At 41.4% G+C, this 18,094-nt stretch overlaps 1 long non-coding RNA gene across 1 annotated transcript in view; it reads right to left on the reverse strand.

Moving 5' to 3' along the window:
- LOC124058079 overlaps window positions 1-15,226 on the reverse strand; it is a 53,706-nt gene extending 38,480 nt beyond the window's left edge. The window contains exons 1-2 of the long non-coding RNA XR_006843208.1: window positions 15,085-15,226; window positions 14,572-14,770 (exon numbers count right to left, since the gene is read on the reverse strand). This is a non-coding gene — a long non-coding RNA (uncharacterized LOC124058079). The remainder of the gene's footprint in view (window positions 1-14,571; window positions 14,771-15,084) is intronic.
- Window positions 15,227-18,094: the final 2,868 nt, after the last annotated feature.

Genomic DNA, 18,094 nt, shown 5'->3' on the forward strand with positions numbered 1-18,094 from the left:
TAGATAAATAGGCAGGTTTATTGTTAAAAGTAATTATGACTGGAGCAAAATACATCAGGTGATGTAGTGTAAACTAAGTAAACAAAGTAGTTTTGGTGCCTAAACCTAATGAGACTGTTCACAATGTTAACCACATGATGATGAAGGTCCCATACGCCTGCTGCTGGGACTCTCCAACAGTCATTGGGCTATGCAGGCATTTACGTATGAGGACATGTTATAATGGAATAACATAACAGCACATGATGATCCTTAACTTTATATGAGATGCAGTGAAGGATAACATAAGCCGATAACGAGATAAGTCAAATATATTTTGTATGAGAAAAATATTGCTTTATGCTGTGACTTTGACCTGTACAGAATGTAGTTACAACAGACCCGGCATGCTGGACAAATCATTAAAACTATGTCAAGGAAAAATCCCAAAGAGCTTAATAAAACAGTATGATTAAAATTCAAGCAAGGATGGTAGTTATTCCACACACAATGGCTGTCTGCTTAATATACAGTATGCAGGCCCCAGGTCTCTTTGTCCCAGGCCTCAGTGCTTGTAAAGAGCAAGGTCTTTTTACATTTTCACCAGGTCTGAGAAAACAAGCTGCTCACACATTCATGCTCCGCAGCAGAGGAGAGTTTTGGATGGCGAGATGCCTCACATCTACACTCAGCACCTGAAAGCACCGTGTCTTTCTCTCCTCTGTCTCTCTCTCTTACAGTGCACCCTGTCGCTCTCTCTCCTTCTTCTTGCTGTCCCAGAGGCGTGTTTCACCTTCAGAGAATAACAAAGTCAAACAGGTCTGAATGTCAAGGAGAGCAGCAGTCCCTTGCTCCAGACAGAAACTTTATTCTTTCTTTTGTTTCAGTAAATAAGAATGTGTGTGTGTGTTTCCAGCTCCACGCCTGACGATAAAGTGCGGAGCAGAGACAGTCAGAAAGGTGCTGAACTGGGAGATATCTCCTCAGCAGGCTGATGGAGAATTGTGAGGTGTGTGTGTGTCAGTTCCAGCACTAGGGATCTCCTAAACGGATCAGGTCACTGCTGATCACATGGCAGAGATAATGGTCCAAACAACCTTGACGAGAGTGTAAGAGGTCTCTCGATTTAATTAGAAACTTTAATATTTCATTCTCTGCTATGCCTCATTAGAGCCCTTCCATCACACCCTCCCAGACCCATACGCACTACCACACAGTCTGTATGTCTCAGAGGAGTCTCATTGGCCAGGTTTTCTGTTTCAGTCGTGAAAAAAATTAAACTCAGGAGAAGAGAAACACATGCAGAGTTTTTCTTTTTGTTCACAGTTTGTCGTGCTTGTGTTTCTCTCAGATTAATTAATTTGTTTAGGTGTTGGCAGCGTTACATCAGAGTTGTGCTTTTATTAGAAATATGAAAGAGGAGAAAGATAAGATAAGAACTTTATTGATCCCGCAGGAAATTGTTGTGCTAGTACTATAAAAAAGTAATGTCTGTGCTCATTTCTCACCTGCATTTTAGGCAATAGGCTATTTTAAAGCAGAAAAGTAGAGGTGCTGTGGCCTGCTACAACTTACAAGGCCAGGATCAGGTGACAGACACTCAGCCAGCTGCTTCGCTAGCTTGTGTACCTGCACTGTAGAAGAAGCCAACAGTCTTCAAAGAATGAACCATACAGAAAGAGGAAAAACTAAAGTTTGTTTATCTTGCTGTCATTATTCCTACGCAAAGACATGTCTGCACAAGTTGAAAATATTTTGGTGCAAGAATAGGCATGAGTACAAGAGGAAAAAGAAGAGAGATGAGAATAAGAAGTGGAGTTCCTGGTGAGTTCAGTCAGGGGCTGAACTGCCACAAAAGCAGACACACATCCATACACAAGACTGGTGTTACTGTTGCCAGCTAGACAACATCTGTATCATTGGTAAGCTACACTGGTGCCATTTGGGCAACAAACAAACGAGCCAGTATTCAAACTGACATGAATAATGCAAGTGAAAAATTTGCTTTCTGTCTGAACACACATTAACATTTGTATTATAACACAGTTTAATTAAATATTACGGTCTAGACCTGCTCTAAGTGGAAAGTGTCATGAGATAAGTTGTTTTGAATTGGCGCTATATAAATAAACTGAACTGAATTTCCTTGTCACCCAGGTAAACACCAACTATATTTCATAATACAAATGCACATCTCTGTTCCCTCATAAAAAAAATCTATTAAATACAAAACTATTAAAATACATTTTGTAATAATCAATTCTTACTGACACGTGTCCATTATAACATTTTTAAGCTCATTGTGGTCTATTAGATAGCATTAAGATGGCAGTAAAAACATGCTAGCAGATTAGCTTGCTAACAGTAGCACATGTGAGCCTCTTCTTGCTGGCTGTAGTGTCTCCCATGGTGAGATGGGTCAGAAAAGCAGTAGTTTAATATTTGCAAGCGGGGGGATTGAACTCTCAGATTTCCACTGCCAGTTGGTTAGATTATGTCTCTTCACACAGCAACCATTCAGGTATTCCACTCAGCTCACAGTTTCATAACCATCTCCGCCATGGGACCAATAAGACCTCATCTATTCTTTTTCCTTTTTATCTTTCATCTGGCAACACAGGGTTCTCAAGCCTGGTTAGGAGAGGGAAGGCTTTGCCCAATCACTCTCTGTCGTCCCAGAGGCCCCCCTGGCCCTGGTAATGGGAGGTAGGAATGTGATGACAGCACACTTTAAGGGTGATTCTGTTCAAGGGCACGTCACTCTGTCACTGACAACACTTTAATCCTGATCAAGGTGTCTGACTGGCCACTGCTCACTCGCTTCAAGTGTTTTCTCACTTTATTAAACAGCATACTGTATACTGTACACACAAAAGCACATGAAGTACCCGTTTGTAAAAACTGTGTGTTTGTATGAATGTGAGATTGTAATGAACAAGATTCCAAAACTGTCATTGTTGGAAATTGTTGGAAATTACACAAACACAGTTCATGGAAAATAATTACAAGAATTTATCCAAACCAGGATTTTTGTGGTGTATCTGTATATATTTTCCTGTGATTCTGTATGTGTGTGTGACGCTGTTGGTTCCAGTGGAAAGTGTGTGTGTGTTTATGTGCATGTGTGTGGTACAAGCTATGCTTGTGTGTAAGCAGGCATAGAGGGGGGCATAAAATATGAAGGATAATTACCAGGAAGAGGTTGGGATGCAGATGAAAGGCCTCGTATTGATTCTTGAAAGGACCTGACAGCTCGCCTGAATGTTTTATTTCCTCCACATTGTTTGTTTTGCATATAAAGGATTCCATTTTCTTGTGAATTTTGATTGCAGTAAAGACGGTGGACCCACTGCCTATTGAAAGGAGGACAAGAGCCATGTTAACTGTTTCGAGACGGAAAAGGGATGTGGGACGTATGTGACCCCTGCAAATCACCAGCAGCCAGGGGGAGATGACAGACATGCTAAAATGTATGAAAATGGTCCGAAACAAAGGAGGAAATCCTGTGAGGAGGTGGAATCAGAGACACCTGGCCCCTACACATTCCCTGCTAAAAAGCTACAGAGCTTTCAGAGCCGAGTACTGTGACACACACACACACACACACACACACACGTTTAGGTAATGAAAAGTCAAGCATGAAAACACGGATCCGGATCTGGTGAGCCCACCGTGAGCGCTGGAATGCATCGGCGTGTAGCATCCCAGCCCAATGTAAACAGCCAGCACACGTGTGTGCATGCCTCCCTCCTCTAAAGCTGCTTTCCATTTCCCCCCGGTGCCCATTTCTCCTCATTCAGACCTTTGTTCCGCCAGCTACCACAGATGCAATCCCACCGCAGGATTTCATACACAAACACAGCACTGGATCGTCCCCCCCCCGCCCCTCTCAGAGTCCAACTGTCCTCAGCATCATGTTGTAAAGAAAGCAGTCTGGGTTTCAAGTGAATCTTAGTTTCACACAAGAAACGACATCAAAAATCAATTTATACATTGTCACATTTGAAGAGGCAAATTGTTGGATTCGGAATGTTGAATCACCTTTTTTTTCCTACTGTCAATATGTTTATTAAGATAAAAATAGAAGTCTAACATCTTTTTTTTCTTTTAACTAAAACTACAGCCACAAAAATGAAGTTAAAAGGTCAGTTTACCCAAATCAATGAATCAACTCTGTACAAGTTTTGGTTTCCTTTGCTCTGGTTTTGAGGTCTCAGCTACTCTGATGCCTCTGCTGCCACCTCATTCACCTCAAGTCATTACAAAAAAATATATGTTAAAAATTAAGTAATGTGTCGCTCCACAAGCACTGTCCCAGTTTATCGGGATAATGCACAGACCTTGTTGTTGGTACCTTTTATTTGAAGGGAAAAAAATCAAGTCACAGCTTCATGTGAAAAAAGCTCAATCTTTTTGAGGATCCAGATGTTTAATTTAGCTTGTTTATCAGAGATGCTGTTTTGGCTGAAGTACAAGTTAAAGGGATAAAAAAAATCTCTTTTGCTCTGCTTGGTTGTCAGTCAACATTTTATTTAAGTGAACAGACATCACAAAATTACAGTGAATTACTGTGTGATTTATATTTATTCCTCCTTGCGGCCTTATTATTTCCAAATTGAATTTCCAATCCTTTGTGCCATAATACATATGCAATGGTGTATTGATCTTTAAAGGAAATTCTCCTTTTGCTTATGCAGCAGGGCCAAAGGTCTGGGTCAGTCGCAGCACGATGACTCTCAAGCTGATGAGGATTCAGTCTCTTTCTCAAAGAGGCTGCAGAGAAATGCTCTCCAACGCCGGAGCCCATTTCTCTGGGTGAAGGATTTTCTCTTTACACACCAGGCCACAGTGGCGTCCTATCATCTATTTATCAGTGGATGCATGTGCAGTCCCACATTGTTGTCGATATGAAAGACTTGTTATGCAGCGCTAGAAAATTTTCCACCAACTTCTTGTGGTTTTCTTCACAGCTGGATGAGGTACAAACTGCAGCAGACCAGCTCTAAAGGAAATGCTATCAAAAGTTCTGCAAAATGAGATGTTCTCAAAGTCGTACATTTGTTTTCGAGCATTTATCTTCTACCAAAACAAAGAATTGAATGAACTGCATATTTAAATTTGCTTAGTTTAAGGCTAAAACTGATAAAACTGTTAAAATGTTTTATTTTAAAGCCTTTCTGAAGATTTAGGAATTAAATTAAGCAATAAGAAAAGATAAGAAGACTTTCAATAGCTTACAGAAAATAAACACATTAGATAAAAGCAAGCTGAGGGACAACAGAGTGTTTGTTCTGCATGCAAAGATCTATTTCAGGTTGGTGAAACATACTGTATGACATATCCTCTACTTTCACTGAGGCTGATTCCCGCCTCAAGGATACACGCATCATGTCGATACACATTTTTTGTGCTTGCATGTACTTCATGTTTCGACTTCACACCTACTGATTTCACTGCAACCTCTCATATAGTTAAATTCCTAACACGCACTTAACAGTTCCACCATCCAAAAATGTCACTCCTCATCCCACTGTCACCCCCATTTCAAACCATCACCCCATCAGTGCCATTTTGCTCCTGGGCTGAAAAGCAATTGAAACAATTTTCTTGCAGAGAATTATTGTCCTTAATTGCAATGAAGGACACATTTTCCCGTCATTCCTTGGGAGTTTTTTTTCCTCTCTCTCTTTGGGTGGAAATGTAGGCACTGCCACTGAGCGTGGGCTCTCTGAAAGGGGTCATAATTACATCCTTCAGTATGCTCGCCGTCGGCAAGGATTTTACGCCTCATAATTATTAAATGGCAGATTCATTCTGTATGTGTGTGTGAGCATACGCTTGCTTGTGCGTTGCCTGTGTGCATGCACATGTGTTAAAATGCAGAGTGAAAAGAGTTTGAATTTGTTCTCCAGTGAAAGATTGAGAAGAGACTGTTTGTGTATTCTGTGCACGCATTCGCCAAAAGTTCTCCCTGGTGAGAGAAGTTCAAAGAAAGTGTGCTGCACCGTTTGGTCGTCTCCATCTCACAAACGTCTCACCAATCACAAGCACAGCATTATTGGCTGTCACTGAAGTAAACAATTGCCTGAATGGCATCAAACTCATTTATCTTTTTCGGCAAATTGATTTCAAGTATATAACATTATTACAGTAGAACAGAATAGAAATTATTTTGTAATTGTTATTGAGACATTAGAAATTGATATTGGAGATGGTAGCCAAAGAGCCATCCTAACAAGATAAGCTCCAGTCTGCTCAACTTTCCTCTTTCAGAATCATTTCCATATCATAATTATATTGTCTCATTCACAGCTGAGATAACATCCCACTCTCCACATTCCTAATCTCCCTCCCATCTCTCCTTCAGCTCACTTGCTGTCTCACAAAAAAGGCCATCTTAAAAAGTGATTTAGTCTCGCATCCGCACAGATAACTAATTTTTTTGCAGTCAGAATTACTAAAAGAAAAAAAAAAAGTTTTCCACAGATCTAACAGGGAAAAAAATGTTGATCACTAGCGACATTCTTTCAGTGCAGCTTAATGTTTTCCATCTATGAAGGAAAAAACTTAAAAGTTAGTATAAGTTTTGTTTTGTTTGTTTGTTTTGTTTTTTAAAAATAGATAACATGTCAGATTTAATCTCAGCGTCCCTCCCTTCCCTGCACATTTCTTTTGATGAAATAATGCTGGAAATGATAATTGATAGGCACTCATCTCTGACTCCTCACTTCACTCCATTCAATCCATCAGGAATACATTATGCAAAGATAACATTTTACTTTATCATAACCAACAGTAAACAATTACATCCCACCAATAAACCCCCCCCCACTCCTACTAATTGTTTTATTCCACAAACTCTCTGTATATCTTACATAAACATGTATACGTAATGACAATTCCCATGCACATTGCTAATTACTCTTTTTCCATCTAGTTGCTGTGTAGTGTCCACTGTCTGTGCTTACATGCTCCCCAGTGAGAACTATTGGGCGGTAATTAAAAGAAAACTCTGCACTGATGAGTGGATATTATATGCTGGTGGGAAGTAGCAACATCTGCAATCAAAGACAGTGAGTTTATTAGTGAACTTAGTGAAATAAGTTAACATAGAAGTTTTATTATTTCTTCTGGGACTTGAAATGGTAGTTGATATAACTCTGAAAAAGCTGACATTTTTTCAAAAAGTCCAAGCGCCCAGTTTCATCAGCATTTAAAAGTGAATTCTTGTCCATTTGTGGCCTTTTCTATGTTTACTTTTTGGGGAACAAAATGCTTTTTCAGTCACATTAAAAAAAAAAAAAAAAAAAACAAAAAACACTTTTTTTCTGAGGGACTTTTGCACTCGGGTGGATTTTTTGTTACCATTTTTTAATGTATTATTCTTATCTAGTTTGGTGAAGGTACAGGAGCATAATACAAAGGAGACCGAATGCACTCATACAATGAATGTACACTCCTCCATAATTAAATACCTGCATACAATCTCTGTAAAACACAAACAGAATGTACCAACATCTTTGTACTGCGCCTTAATAAAAATGAAATGAAAAAGCAGACAGAACTCACCCAACCTTCAAATCTGTCTACACCCCATGGCTGCACAGGAGAGGGAATAAATAACAGATACAAAAACATTAACACAACTGAGCGCATTATCAAGTTTCATTACGAGGAACGTGTTTCAAACGTTTAACGGAAAAAGAAAATTGTGCTTTGGCACAGACCTTTAAGTTGTTGTTTTTTTTAAATCACAAACCAAATGTTGAGGCCATTTTCAGTCATAATGGATGTCTGTGTATACACGTCTTTTTGCATGTGCATGATAGTTAATCCCTTATTTAAAGATCTTGTTCAGAACAAAATCTCTTTATCGGGGGAGACCTGTATACAACCAAAGCATGGAGCCCAGTGGTTCTTTTTATCTAACTGAAGGACCTTCTGGTTGTTAAAATATTTCTTACCTGAGAAAAAATATATACATAACATCCTCATGGAGAGACTTGACTGTTCTGGGCAGAGACTTCTGGAGAACAATGTGGTCAGGTCTTGTTGTTATGGGTGAGAGGCTGACACGCAGACCAGCATTCAAAGTTCCTGTCAGTTTGGCCCTTGTTTTTTGATGTTGTGACAGTCATGATGGTTTGTGGTCATTTCACAAACTGATCCATGTTGTGTGGGAAGGTTAGCTCGTTAACGCTGGCAAAACACGTTTGTCCCTGCCGAATGACGTGTCGTGACTGCTGTGGGGGACATTCAAATGGAGGTGGTCATCGAAGTTGTGTATTTTAATTGTTTTATATGTTTTATATATATTTGAATTATTGAGCACATTTAGGTATAAAAATAACTAGCTCTGCAAATTACCAAAGAAAAAAAAAATCTCAAGACCAAAAACAAAATCGACGGCCCACTAGAATGCACTCCGTGGCCCAGCAGTGGGTTGAAGTAGGCTGATGTGCAGTATAAAAGCAAAATCTGTGCTTTTACTGTAAAGAAGCACAAACTAGGAACTACAACAGCTTACATACACAACACATTCAAGACAGCAATTAAAAGTGACATTTAGAATCCCGAAGTTTTACAGCATATCCACAAAAGAGCCACACACTATGGAAGATTTAGCTCAGGTCTCCGGCATCTTTGTGCAACTATATCTTGTGTATGTGTACATCAAGATTCAGCACATGGGACAATAATTTCAGACCTAAATGCGGACGGTTAAATTGTATGTACATGTTGATGTTCAGTTACACCTGATCTGAACTGCAGCTCGGTGTCTGTGAAGCTGAGGTTACTCAGTGTGTTGACCAGCCTTAGCAGAATGATGCCACCTTAGAACACGGGTTCCTGAGCAGCGGGAGTTTACCCACAAACAGGGAACAATTTCAATGCTCTTATTATTATTTTCAATGTCAAATGAAAATAAATGTGACTCCCGCATCCCTGGGGAAAACCAAACATTTCCTGCAAAACTTTCCCTCTTCTTCTTTCTGCGGAGCGGGTGTCGAAAAACGCCCTGTTTAGTCTTGTTCTATTTCTTCACAAACATGCATTTTCTGGTGAAAAGGAGGAATCAAGACTTTTCAGTTGTCTCGCTGCAAACAGACACCTGAGTTGGAAAGTGGGAGAGAAGTTGAGCTGTTAGATCTCAGTAGCATACGCTCCCCTGGGGAAAGCCACAGCTCAGGGTACTCATCCTACGCTGCTGTGGAGCTAGCTTAAAATACTGTTGTCACATAGCGATCACAGGCTTCCACTGATGGTACACAAATAGTCCCCTTGCGAAGCTCTTAAAAGCCCATTAGACGTCAGCATGCACGGCGCTGAAGATGCCAGTGCTAAGTGCTCCTGATGCCAAAGGGAAAGCGTGAAGACAGACCTGATGCAGAACAATCACCTGTTTTCACCTGTTTTCTCCTTCCAACTGGATATGTTTGTTGACTTTTGAGCTCATTTTATGCGGTAAATATCTAAGAGAGTGGCAGCAAATCTCAGATCAGGGTGCGACATTTCTTCATGTTCACAGTGTGACTAAGACGTTTAGCTTGTGGAAGCTGAATAGTGCAGAGTGTTTCACTCTCACACAGGTAAGATCTCGCAGCGTAACACCGCAGAGCTGAGTGTGATCCTGCAGAGGTGGAGGCCACACATGACCACTGAGTTCAGAGAGGAAGCTGCTGGTGAAGATCTGCATGAGAGGAAACTATTACCATGCTCTTGTTGAGTTCTTTATGCAGTATGTGAAAGCTAAATAGTGCCATCTGGTGACTTTTAAGAATCAGGTTGGCAAACCCAGAAGATGATTAAAGTGATAATGTGAAGAAAATGAAATGGGGGTGAAGGAAGCAGCCGAGTGCTAATGTATTTGTATCAACTGCATATCTCTAATTTAGACAAATAACAAATCCACTATTTCAATTTAAAACAGGTGCTGTGTCTAATTAACACAAGTTTCAAACATTCACTTCCTGCAGTGGAGCACTGCATCTCATCACACTATGACGACTCTCTGAAAGGCAAACTCTAAAAAGGAGGAAGCAAAAAGAGGCAGAGGTGAAAACATGAGAAACTGCAGAAGCGCGCGTGTGTGTGTGTGTGTGTGTGTGTGGTAAACAGCATGTGTGCGCTCTGTGCTCGGAGAGGAAGGTGAGGATAAATGGAGAGCAGAACTCTGTTTGAGTGTGAGAATGCGTTGGCAGCCTCAGGAGCTCAGCGATCACTCCTCCAAACGGTTGCTGTGGGGATTGTGGCTCCTGGAAGTGGAAAAACTAACAGGTTCTAAAGAGGCGCGAGCCCAGAGGGAGGGAAACAGTGCTTACAGCAAAGGATCAGCCCAGCCAGTGCCTCTAATTGCACTTCATTATCTCATATTGATTTAATTAGCAGCTGCCTTGCCTTGTGTGCTCAGGGTTATGGTATGCCTTCAGCACAGAAGATGCATATACTCTGCTGTATTGGAGCCTCCTCAATAAAGTATGTCATATGACAACACTTAGCTGTGTCACTATAATTACCCTCATGCGATCCTGCACGCACAGACACAAATAAATATGTGTTTCGACCACAGGCCACGAAGCCAGACTTGAAGAACAGTAGGTCAAAGAGTTGAGACACATACTGCTCAGAGCTGGAGTCAAGCTTCCTGTTTGCTCTCTCAGTAAATTGGTGTGCCATAAACATTATTTAAATAGAAAATATCTGAAAGGATGCTTCTTGTTTTTCATGCTGCTGCTGCAGTTGTAGAGTCAGCATCACGGAGCCTTTAAATATAATTATGGGCTGGTTCTTACAAACGCATGCAAAGAGTGTGACCGTCAGACGAAGATGGCAGCACATGGACAAACATATGAAAATGTGCGTTAGCAAAAATACTCAGAAGGTGAATACATTAAAATAATTGTCTCAATGGGTTCTGTTGTTGCTCTCTCACAGCAGCGACTGCCGTGCTGACCATACGAGCTTCAGTGTTTACATCAGAGCTTTAAAGGCACAAAAGAGCACTGTTAACACGGTGAATGGCTAACACAGATGCATAAAGTGGATGAGGGAGTGTTGAGAGGATGATCGCAGGCTGAGTTTTGGCAGGTAGGGAGGTTGCACATTTATATCTGGGGGAGAAAAACAACAGCTGTGTGTGGTGAGACAGAAATAGGAGGACGGCAAGGTGCGAGTGTGTGAAAAAGACGGGATGAAATTGACAGCTGAACGAGCACTTTTGAATCAATGGAAGGTCCTTTTCAAGTTAAGGAAGCAGGCCAGTAAAATCTTGCGTGGCTCAGGCGGAGATCAGGTGGAGTAGGAAGCTGACGGCCGAGGGGGACAAATGCTGCAGAGACACTTTGTCTGTCTTGGAAAGATTCAAGCAGCCTTGCACACAGTCATCTTTGTAATCTAACTTTGCTGTATTCGTCCCCAGCACACGCCCTCCCATTACAGAACTCTGTACCATGTAACGAGCAATGACTTGAGAGAAATATTTTAATCAAGAGATGTCCTAGAGGGAAAGTTAAAAATATGTATTATATATCTCAAACTTGGAAATTTCTGTTATTAATTTTAATACCTGCTAAATATCTTAAAGACGTATTATACTTATCAAACAGAGCAGGCAACAGAGGACGTGTCTTACAAAGGAACCAAAATTTATTTCATATCCAGACTTTCCTGATTGTCACAGCCTTTTGAACGCCCGTCTGCCTGCCGCTCTGACACAATCCCTTTGAAGACTTAAATATACTGTTGGAATGAATGAATAGTTCAAATCAGTAACAGAGTTTAAAAGGGGTTAGCTTGACTTCACCTCGCTGCTTTTCATCCAGCAGACATGCAGTCCTTTAAAAGCTCTGTCCTCTATTGACTCATCCATCCACACCAAAGCTGCAGACCTTCCTGCAGACTTCTACCCTCTAACCTTACTAACTTACCTCACTGCTGTGTGTGAGTGTGTGTCAGAAAAAAAACGTGCATATTCTTTTCGTATTTTCCGCTCACCTTTATTTGACTCATTTCAGAAACTGGGAAGGGAATCTTGCAGCACAAGATGTGCAGTGTTAAGTAAATCCACACGAGTCTGAGGTTCACAGGGAAAGAAGGGAAGTGAGGGAAAAGAGATGGCAAATAAAAAACAGCACTGGTTAGCAGGGAGTGCAGCTTGGAGTGGAAAGCCCCAGCAGCAATCTGCTAGCACTTAGAGCGAAAGCAGCCCGGGGTCAAAATCTAAAGTCAAAGTCTTAGACCCACACACAATTTCAGCCACTTGGAAACGTTAAAACAAATAACAGTTGTTTAGAAAGGACTGTAGAAGGTATGATCTCCTTCTTTTCTTTGCATTCTTTCTGAATCTTTACATTTTCTAGACTTGTTTTTTTCCCTCTTGGCATAACTTCTCCTAGAGTGTGTTGCTGTCTTCTGGCTCGGCTCACTGAGACAGGGATGGATGGATGGACTTGGCAGCCACACATAGCCAGCCTGGTAATGTGAGAAAATCTGGTGCCAATACAGAGATGCTACAGATGGACATGACATGTTGCTGTTTTCTGTTTTTGTCTAATATTTCTATATTCTTTCACGTCTGCCTTCTCACATGTGTTTAAACACACACTCGGACGGTTCTCACACGGGTCTTTGCTCATATAGGCTGAGAATTGGCCATTAGGGTATATGTTCAAAGGACAAATCATCAGCGGCTAATTAACAATTATTAACTGTTCTGCTGTGAAAGAAGACAAATTATCATAAATTACCGGCTAATTAAAATGTGATTGCTAGCTCAATAGTTATAAATCATTAATTTTTAACACCCTTATCACATGCGGACGGAACCAATTCAACAAAAGGTCTATTAGACAAAAATGAATTCACTGGTTTCTTTCAACACACACTCCACTTTCTGCTCCCCTCTCCCACTGCAGTCATTAGCCATAATTACTCAGTGTAACACATTGGCTTTATCCATAGATATTAAAGAACAATTAAACCACAGTCTAATTGCATTAAGTGGAGTCTTGTGTAGTAGCTGCCCGATCTTAAACTCTATACATGCAATTAGTGCGTAGAAAGGTGCGGGTTTTCTGAGGCAACCAACCAAGCAAGCGAGCGCAGTAAAGAAACTAAAATGCAGCAGTGGAAAAAGCACTAAGATATTTTTAAATAAGTAATACCAAAAATGTAGAAATACCTTCAGCAATTCCAAATGACAAGTTTCAAGACAAACAAAAACAAACAAGAGTCACCGTCAATTCAGAGAGAAGTAAAAACAATCCATAACTAAAATGGTTGAGCAATCACTTGTGTGACACAAATATCTTTCCAAATTCCAATCGTTAGCAGCAGCAGACTGAAATGATAAGAGACCAAAGGGTGAGTTGCATTCAGGGGCCTTTACTCAAGCGCCATAACGGAGTGTGGCGGTGAATCTCCAAGAAGAGCTTTATAAACAACCATAAACCAATTTATGCTACAATGAGTATGGAGAGAAGGCCAACTGGCCAAACAATACAGATGACAGTGATGTGTTTTGAAGGAGGCATTTCGAGCAAATCACGTAGCAGAATGAATTCAGTCTTCTGAAGTGTTCCTTTGCAAGCCTTTCTATAAATCGCATCCCCATGATTAAACAAAGGATGTATGGCCATTTGAAAAATCATGGCAGCAAATGCAAAAGAGGAATGACATCAAGACCATTTTTGCCTTGACCTTTGACTACAACATGGAGAGAGAAAAACAACGCACTAGCCAGATGCCCACGCATTTCTAAACTGGTTGTTAAAACTGTTAAAGGTGAAAGAGGGGAGATGCAGATGTTAGCAGAGACCAACATAAACAACACAACAGCTGAGATGTTAGCAAAGTCCAGCATAAAGAACACAACAGCTGAGATGTTAGCAGCCACTCACAGTCCAGCATGAAGCACACAACAGCTGAGATGTTGGCAAAGGTTTCATCCCTTTGGAATTGTTAAAGGTGAAAGGGGGATATGCAGATATTAGCAGACACCAACATGAAGCACACAGCAGCAGCAAAGAGATTAGCAAAGCCCAACATGAAGCACACAGCAGCTGAGATGTTAGCAGAGTCCAGCATAAAGCACACAGCAGCTGAGATGTTAGCAGCCACTCACAGTCCAGCATAAAGCACACAGTAGCTGAGATGTTAGCAAAGCCCAGCATGAAGCACACAGCAGCTGAGATGTTAGCAAAGCAGAAACATGAAGCACACAGCAGCTGAGATGTTAGCAAAGCCCAACATGAAGCACACAGCAGCTGAGATGTTAGCAGAGTCCAGCATGAAGCACACAACAGCTGAGATGTTAGCAGCCACTCACAGTCCAGCATAAAGCACACAGTAGCTGAGATATTAGCAAAGCCCAACATGAAGCACACAGCAGCTGAGATGTTAGCAAAGGTTTCATCCCTTTGGAATTGTTAAAGGTGAAAGGGGGGATATGCAGATATTAGCAGACATCAACATGAAGCAGACAGCAGCAGCAAAGAGATTAGCAAAGATGAACATGAAGCACACAGCAGCTGAGATGTTAGCAAAGTCCAGCATGAAGCACACAGCGCAAAAGATTTGTTAGATGCTACTCACAGTCCCTCTTCACTTTAAGCTTCTCTTGTCACTGCAGTCCTGGTCTGAGCCAATGTAAAGCACCTCCGTCCCGGATTCCCTGTCATCAAAATGGCCTCCGTTGGCCTCGGAGGCTGTGTTTGGTCCAGCCGTGTTCACTGTGAGGCTGCAGGGCCTGGTTTTGTTGGCCACACACACGGCTCTGGTTCTGATGCCCATTCTGCAATTCAGCACAAGTTGTTTTATTTTAGCATTTTTTCATCAACAGGTGAATTTTATTTTTTGCAAAGGAGTAATGGAACAAGAACAGCAGCCAGAATTAGTTATTTGATGAATTAGTGACTGTGCTGTTGTCCGGAAGGACTTTTTTTTTTTAGGACATTTCAAATATCAGCCAATCTCACAAAGCTCAGACTTTTTTTTTTTTGCTCTCTTTGAGGCCACCAGACTCCATTGACAAAAGCAGCAATTTTATCTCACAGACCATTGTAAAACACATTTGATTCAGCTTCACTAGAAACCAATAAAACTCACCATAATCATCTTGATTAGTTTTTTTTCACTGTTCCAACAATCACCAACTCTTATTTGGTTGAGAAAAACTTAACTCACTAAGAAACATGTGAAAACACTCTGGCTCCATATGCCGGTTTTCTCTGAAGTCCCACTTCCCTCTTGCGGCCATCTTGGTTATTTGTACCAGCCCTGCCCCTTATTAGATAAACACGTGTCATTGGCCCAACACAAACCAGGACTGGTGGAAATCTGTCTGAAAGGGGGGACCATCACATACATCTGCCAGAGCCAATAAAACAGCTCACAGACTGGTTGGGTTCCCAGGCTAATATTGACTGACTTTGTTATTAAAACAACATTAGTTTGTTTGGCTGTACTGTTAAAACATACATCAGTTACCCTTCTGTTGTATTTCTGACACTGTGGCTGCTGTAGAGTGTGTGCAAGAGTAACCACAGGTGTCACCAAATCAATCAGGGCTGAAATCCCTGGGGATGGCACATTTCAAGTGTCAAAAGTAAAAGTACAGTTGTAGAAAATGTTATATTCCTTTACTAGATTGTGTAAGTAGCTCTCAGAATTCAGTAGTTTAGTCCAGAGGTTCCCAACATGGAATAATGGTCCACCCAAAAGTTCTGCAACACAAATTTGTATTAATTTATTGGACTTTAATCTGTTTTGCGAAACTCTGGAGAGTTTAATCTAGCAGCCACTAAGTGCTGCGACTCCATGATGACGGATGAGCAAATATAACATTATATGTAGCTGTATGTGTTCAAGCAGCTAAATTATCATTTTCTGTTTCTGTATTTGTATTTGGAACAGAAACAAGAAGTGGGTGTGGCTAACTGGAAGTTGTTTGTTTTGGGTTTTTTTTGTTTTTTGTCAATCAGAAGTTGCTATAGTTAATATTTATGTATAGAACAGTTCAGAATTGAGCCTCAGATCAATATAAGAACTTTTGTTAAATGATTAAACTTCCATCAGCTACTCTGTAAGGACTTTTCTTCTTCACAAGTACAAATATTGACACAATTTACACAGATGATATTCATGTGTAAAGAGCACCGTTTCAGCCAATCACTGCCTCAGCTTTATCAAAGGCACAGTGATAAAATGGCCTCCAGCCCCCTCCAACAAAGGTTAGGGAGCCACTGGGTTAATCATTTTTGTTGTGATAAACTGTATTAATGTATCTCAAATTGTCAGATGAATGTCGTGGGATAAATAAAAATATTTTTCTGAACATATAGTAGGCAGAAAAGCTTGAGGAAATGTACTTGCTTTCCACCACTGCTAAAATGCTAATTAATGTCCTGCAAAAAATAAGATTTGTAGATTTTTGTTCTGATTATAAAGAATGGGTTGTGCCCTCCTTTAATCTCCCTCCTCCAAGTCCACCATCCTCTCCACACAGGTGCTGTGTGTTTGTTATCCCAGGGCTCCTGTTTGTAGGATTTTTCTGTCTATTTTACTTTGCCTTCGATTCCTCCTCCTCCTCTTCTCTGTAACAAGCTAGCTCTGGGCCCAGCGAGGTGAGCAGAGGTGAGGTTGCGGGGGGGAGAGGTGTATTGTTTAGAGCTGCTACCGACTGACATCCAGGTAAATGGGTAAACGTGCACTCTCATCCATATTCCAGCAACCCAGGCAGAGGCATTTGGCCAGAGCATGGCTGGGGCCAGGATATGAAATATTAAAAGGATAAAGTGAAAGGTGGAGTACCCAGAGGGCTTCTGGACAGTTAAACAGCTCTTTGTGTCGAAGCATCTTCACTGCCTGTATCCCCACCTGGCATCCATCTCTATGGTAGCCTGGGATTTTCCTCAAGCCTGCATTGTGTATTTCAACCAAGGTCAGTGTACAGTACACCAAGTTAGCACCAAACTGTGCACTATGATCAGCTCTTACAATCCTCGAGCACCACCGATGATGGACCATGTTCACAGCTCGCAAATAAATCAATAACTCTCTGGATTGCATGACTGGAGAAGAGACAGTGAGCCGGGGAGATGTAAGAAAAAAATGAAAGATGGAGCTCTTTCCAGTTTTTTTTTTTTTTTCCAGCTTCACTTGGCAGGATGGAATCCAGCCTGCTGTTCAACTGGTTGTGCGCCAAGAAGGGACTCAGATATATCAGATTTCAATTAACCACAGTTCACGAGGGCCATCCACAGAGGTGACATGGCCCTCACACTCTCCATCCCCTGCTTGGTTGCAGCCCCAGGGAGGAGGTAATGAGATGGCTTTCTATCTGGCTCTCCATCTCTTCTCTTTCAGGAGGAAGCCTGGCACTCAGGGCCAAGGGGGCCTGTTGACACCTAGGGCAGGTGCTTGGCCCATTTGGCTCTGGCCTGCAGCCTCCAAGCATGTTTGCAGTGGCCACACACTTTGCCCCTCTGGACTGCTCTAGGGGGGTAGATAACGAATAGTCTGAACGCAGGTTTGTGCAGTGTGAGCTTGTGTGTGTGCGCGCATGAATTATAGAGGAATATAAAAATGTTTTTCTCATTTCACATAGGGGCGTGACCACCTGTATGGGTCTCCTTGAAATCATTTGTCTAAACCATTCAGTTAAATCTCATGACAGAATTTCAAGTGGATATTGGACAACACAGGAAGATTCCCATGGTCACATCTGTCACTGGGAAAGACGAGGGGCCTCCAAACCTGTAGTTCACTGCTCAATCACTTGAGTCTAATTTGTATGCTGATTCAATCACAGGAAAGGAAAACAAAGCAAGGTGCAGAAAAATGACAGCCAATCACTCAGAAAGCAAGAGACAGAAGCTCCGAAGCAATTCTTCAAGCTCACACCAGAAAATTCACAAAGTGCTATCTGCTGCTGGCTGTGAGATGCTTGTGGATGGCAGGCGTGCGGCTGTAGTCCAGGGGGATGCGAGGCGCTGACGCTGACACTTGTTTGAATTCAATTCCCAATCCATGGAAAATGAGAGTAAAGGTGAGAGTGAGACAAAAATTACACATGGTGCTATTTTTTGTCTGTGTTTACATTTCATTTTTCTGCTAA

The sequence above is a fragment of the Scatophagus argus genome, chromosome 4, assembly GCF_020382885.2.
Source record: "Scatophagus argus isolate fScaArg1 chromosome 4, fScaArg1.pri, whole genome shotgun sequence".
NCBI classification, from domain to species: Eukaryota; Metazoa; Chordata; class Actinopteri; family Scatophagidae; genus Scatophagus; species Scatophagus argus.